Genomic DNA, 6,389 nt, shown 5'->3' on the forward strand with positions numbered 1-6,389 from the left:
TTTTTTTTTGATAGAGGAGTAATGCTGTGTTGGTATTTCAAATTAAATGTTGCATTGTTATACATTGTGTTGATGTGCATTTATTTCTCCCTATACTGTCAGTGATGATCAAAATGTTAATAAATTCTGTACTTAAGTAGTATTGCGCTCAGGATATCTCATTGCCAGGAACTGCCCATATCTGGGTTCACAATCCTCTCTTCTGTAATGTCCTTTTGCAGATCCTGTGCTGTAAACTTCCCACATGTTGTGTGGCCACTGTACACTGCGGAGGTCTCTGGGTAGAAAGCCGGAAGAATACAACACAGAGGTCAGCTTGAATATAGGAACCCTTCTATGATCCAGGATGTCCTTTTTTACAGAGATCAGAAGCAAGATGATGACACTCTCATTATCTGCAAGACTTCAAAAAGTGGATGCAGGAAATGGATTGCTAATATTGGATAAACCTCGGAACATGGAACCAGTTGTAAAAAAAAGAAAGAAAGAAAGAAAACATTATATAGGCTATAATACGCTACCCTTTCTGACATGATGATTTCGCTTCAATTAGAAGCTTATATATTTAAACCCACCATCCTAAAATAGAACAAATACCCTAGAGCATAGTGATTTAGTGCATTTATATGTATACAAATGAAATTAATATGAAATGAAATAAAAATGAAAATAATCTATTTATTTCTGTTGAAAGCCTAAGTTGGGTGCACAAAAACAAAACACAAGTTTACAAAATGGGTTCATGTAAAACACACAAAAAAAGATGCACATGGGTGTTGAATGGCTTGTGAAGGCTCCTGGTAGGTGTTGAGGACCTAGCCAAAGCCAGACGGATCCCATTCTTTGTGGTCAGCCACAAATGCTTGGCACCGCAATGCACAACACAACACATGTTAACATGTGTTGCAATAATGTGTGTTTGTGAAAGATAAGGCAAAACATTGAAAAGTGCCCTCGACCCTGGTACACACAGTGAAGCTGAATATCCTGAGCTGGAATGAAAAACATTGGCTTAAGATACACTTAATGTGTAACAGTCTCTTAACTTTCTCTTTCTGCTTGTAAATTTTATTTGGTTGTTTTCAGCAGCAATTTTTGTCAACAAACATAAATGGTTGACTGGCATCTTTATTGTTCATTACTGTTCATACTGCCAATAGGCTTTTATATTGCCCGTAGATAATCAGAGATTAAAAACAGGTTCTAGCTCCTTGGTAAATAAGTGACTTCCACAAATGGCTTTGCACACAAAAGAATTCTTTAAAAGTTTCCACTTTCCCAAGATACTTCTTCGAACCCCCATGATCGTTATTCTGGCACCATTATCTTTCTTTAATTGTCTTCAAAACTTTTTATGGCCCTTTAACTGTGTTCTATGGAGTGTCCAAAATCCTCTCTCACTGACAGCCGTCAATGTGGAGCCTTCTAAAGACTCTTTTCTTTGTGGTCCGCCCCGTAGAGCTGCAAAGCCCACCAATAAAAAGGCTTTTGCTGTGGCCAACAAAAGGTTTTCTTAACCCACCAGTTTACTAGTGAGTGATTTAACACATCACTGAAAGTCTATAAGTCCTGATGTCAGGTCTTCCTACACAGCGAGAGTATGGCGGCTCACTGCCCAGCAGGGGACGGGCCATCTAAGAAGGCAAGTCAGAAGTCATTTAGATGATTGGAACCCTGTGCAACTAACTCACTCCCATTATAATTGATTTGGTGCTAACTTTAAAGCGTGTGCAGTTGATTTCCTAAAGAAAATTCAGCAATTCATGCATCTCTGTCTTTCGTTCTGACCAATGCATTGCATGCAGTGCTTTTTCTGAACACACCGGTGCATGCATCTCTGTCCATTACAATTAAAATCTATAGGGAAGCCAAAAAACGTATACAAGCACAGGTCCTATCTATCCTATCTATGAGTAGGCTTTGATAACCCTGGCCAACTGTTTCTCATTAATTTCCAAATTATCCATTCTGAACATGCTTGGATGATCATTTCTGTTTCCCTAGATTCATTTGATGTGTTGGGTATCTGCCCAATAAATAAAATTGCATATTGAAGTTAACCAGGGTAAATTATTCAGTTGCATTTGCCTAAGCAGTAGTTACTGTTGGTGAAAAAATGGATTTATATACAATGTTCTACCCAGAATTTTTTTTAAACTGAATAGGAAGAAATTATAGTTGGGTGGCAGCCCCTGTATTGTGATCCAACTCTTCAGTAACCACAAAAACAACTGGGTGGTTACTGAAAAGTGCTGGGTGGTGCGCCTGGCTAAAAGGGGGTGGGGAGAACACTTATATATAAATATATATCCAGATGATCCAGATGCAAATCTTTCCCCATTCACCCTATTTGTCTTTTATTACAATTGACAGTATTCCTGGCCAATAGAAGCGCTTATCAAATGCTGAAAGGTAAATAAAAACACATTCTAAGTTCGGTCTTCAAGGATTTTCAGCTACCCATATCTCCTAATTCACTGATTATTTTGAAATGCAGTTTTCACTAAAAAATTCCAAGAATTTGATTGCTTGCTTTAACTGGTTCATTTCTTTAATGTTCTTCCCCATTTGGTGGAATATTTCCACATCATCCACATAAAATAAGTGAACGATTTATATCTCAGACTGAAAAGGTAATGGGTTGACACAGCCACTGGAAGTGTTTGATATTGTTGAATATATATATTCCAGGATCTTAGATCATTGTACTGATAGACAGGCAGCTATGTTCCTCTTTTACATGTTTCACAAATACAGTACATGCATGTAGTGTCTACAGTTGTCTTTTCACCCCTGGGTGATGTGCACATCTACTTTCTGATTAGAGCCAAACTCCAAGCAGATATAAAAGATGCATGATGCAGATCCATATTTTTTATTGCAACTGAACAACAACTTTTAAACAGTGTAAATATCTGAATTTGCTCTAACTTCCTATCACTGTGACACCAAGACAAGACCTGATTGGAATGGGGGTCACTGGGATCATTTCACTGGTATGCAAAAACATGTGGTTGCTCCTGTCCGTCACTGGTACCCCCTTGATTCCCTATCACTGTCCCTCTAATCCCTTTCTCTAGGATAGTTAAAAAAAAAATAATGTAATTATAATAATAGAGCATGTATGCTATGCCTGCCCATTAGTGATACAAAAAAAAAAAGAGGAAAGCAAAGGGTTTTTGTGGCAAAAAAGAGTATATTGTATGTCACATATCAGTCATGGAACATTCTTTCACATTGTTCCACTAGTATATTACGCATTAGAAAACATATCATCCATTAGGAATGTTTGTTACACACTCAAAAAAAAGTGGCCAGATTACGCTATACAAAGTTCTTCTATTATTGTCCTAAACCCCATACACTGGGTAGACAATCATGAAGTTAAATTCAAAGGAAGAGTTTAAAAAGTTGAAGTAAAAAATGCAGTTATCTCATTTTCCTACGCGTTTCACTGATAAAGCTTCCCAGGAGGGGCAGTGAAAGGTAAGTATTTTTGTTTGCAAATCAGATATTACAATGTTCATGTCAAATGTATATATAGCAAATACATTGTTACAGGTTACAAACATCGTTTTTCTTGCCACAAAAACACGTTGCTTTCCTCTTTTATATTTATGCAAAAAGCAAAAAAGTTTTAGCTGGAAACATTTTACCCCTCCTTCCCTTCACTTACCTGAACCCTCATACTGTCTTTCCCTCCTTACTCCTTTCTCTGTCCCTTTCTTGCTCTTTTGATTCTGTTAGAATATGAATGGGTACATGATCTTTGGTTCAGTAATATTGCATTATGTGAGTTTTGCATGTATATATCTACCCTGCCATACTTTGCAGGCTACACATGTTCATGTACTGCTGTAATTGCATTTCTAAGTGTTGTGGTGCCATTTACATTTGAAAGTGGCAGCCAAATGAACCAAATTCAATGCATATGTATTGTAAGGTGCCATGGGAAAAGATGTGGCCACCCCTGATCACACCTTCTCAGGTGAAGCGCGTAGGGTGAAGCTTTATGTTTTACAAGGGACTCTTAAATATGTCAAATTACAGAGTCCACATGTACAAGAGTATTATATTGTGAACAATGGTGCAGCCTACACTCTTACTACCTAAAGATTTATTTTCTTCATCACATCTTAAGATTACCATCTGGTATGCTCGCCTGATCGTGTCAACTGTCTACTATAAAGTGACACAGTACCTGAATCAGACACAAAGTTTGGGCGTTCCCTTCTATGAAGTGGTATGATCTGGGTTGCATATTCCAAAATGATAATGCCAGTATCCATCATATTTCATATTTCATCACATGAAATATCATTGTCACACATGGATCAGCCACCAGAGTCCAGAACCATTGAGAATCTTTGGGATGAGCTGGAGAAGACTTTACACATCCCTCCGACTCCCCCTTGATCAGTACAAGATCTTGGGAGAAATTGAATGCATCTCTGGATTGAAATAAATGTTGTGACATTTTATAAGCTTATTGAATCAATACTCCAGTGAATGTGTGTTGTAATGAAAGCAAAAGGTGGTCCAGAGAAATATTTGGGTGTTACTTTTGTTTTGACCGGGCAGTGAATATTTGTGTTTAAAACTCTTCATATGACTATGGTAGGGACGTTAGTTGTGAGCCCCTTTGAGGGACAGCTAGTGACATGACTATGGACTTTATACAGCGCTGTGTAATATGCCAGCACTATATAACTATTGTATAATAATATTATTATGGATACTCCATTAAATAATATCAGTCAGCTCTCTCTACAGAAGTCATCTAACAGCTGGGATTTGACTGCCATCATCTATAGCAGCAGGAAGATTATGTTTGACATAACCTTTGTGTTAATGTTCTTTCTCTGGCTGACCTGCCCCCTCACCTTTGTCCTCTGCCCTCCTCGGGATCTGTAACCCCCATTCACTGGTCTCCTGATCCCTTCTTGTACAGGGTCCGACCCCCACTGTTCTCTTATATGCACTGTAATTGAAAAGGGGACAAGGCAGGAATAAGAAGGTCAATCTTCTTCTATTGTAGAATCCAATGGCTGAATATCTGACCTGATGCAACATACTACAAAAGCCTGAAAGTAAATACTTCCAGTGCTCAGGGTTGTCCAGTTGAATTAAACTAAATCTATTTTATTTATTCCTTACAAAGGTGATAGCATGAGCTAATCATATTTCAGAATAATCTTTAGTATAATACCTGGGGGTCCTGCCAGTGATTTTGTGCTGTAACATTGCACAGGGTCCCTAAGATGACTACGAACTGTCATTTCAACACACATTACATGGTCTATTGTGGTCACCAGGTCATCAGGAAAACTCACCCTGAGAGATGCCATTGGGGCCATCAATCGGGTCAGTGGTGGACATAGCCAATAGTGGGCCCCCTGTGCAGAATTAACTTGGGAGTTCCCCACACTGCCTGACTTGGATCCCCTGTTGGCTGAGGAGGCTCCAGGGCCCTTGTGCAGTGGCACACTTTGCACCTCTCTATATCCCCCCCTGCATGTAGACATGGTTGGAAAAATGTGGCTGAACATCAACTCCACTATTGGATGGATTTACCAGTTTATTACAAGGACCTGAGCAAGTTGTTTCTGTAGCCATATAGAGGGAGGGGGAGGAGTGACTATTCTGACCTATCAGCTTGAGGTATTGAGCCTTGCAAACTCTTTTTATAAAATGTGAAAAGGAACCTAAAGTTTAATCTGCTAAATATAAATTGGAATACAATGTCCAATATTCCATTTTAACCTAACTTTAATAATATCATGTTTTTTACTTTTTAGTTCTGACCATAAAGAAAGAAAACTAAAATCACTATGCATGTTACATTAACAACCTTAAATTCAGAACTAAAACCTGGCCCAGTCATTTCGCCCCTTCTTTTCTTTTATATCTTTGGCCTTCTTGATTGGTCAGAATGTTGGCAACAAACCCGAAGCTGCTCATGGGTGGGTTAGCGCCCCAAGAGAGCCCTGGATCTTTCTCAGCCAACAGCAACTCCTATAGGGGCCCCAAGTAAGTTCAGTAGGGGAAGGGGCCCAAGTCAGTTTTGCACAGGGGCCCACTGCAGGCTTTGCCCACCACTGGCTCTGGATGAATGGGTAGGTCCTACTTACCAATCTCCTCCCAATAGACGGAAATTATTCTTTATAGCCACAGTGGTCTGAACTGTATCAGGTAAACAAGAAAGAGGAAGAGGCTGAAATTCAGGTGAATATGGCCAGCAGAACAGAAAATCAGACTGCTGAGGATTCCTTCTCATTGGCCAGCTTTAGGCTTATTGAAGCATGAGGAAAAAATGCTATTAACACTCTGTCTGTATTTTTAATAATATCACAAACTTAGTATCTGGAAACTTTATAACCCCAAAACAC

Source organism: Pyxicephalus adspersus, chromosome 7, assembly GCF_032062135.1.
Source record: "Pyxicephalus adspersus chromosome 7, UCB_Pads_2.0, whole genome shotgun sequence".
Taxonomy (NCBI): Eukaryota; Metazoa; Chordata; class Amphibia; order Anura; family Pyxicephalidae; genus Pyxicephalus; species Pyxicephalus adspersus.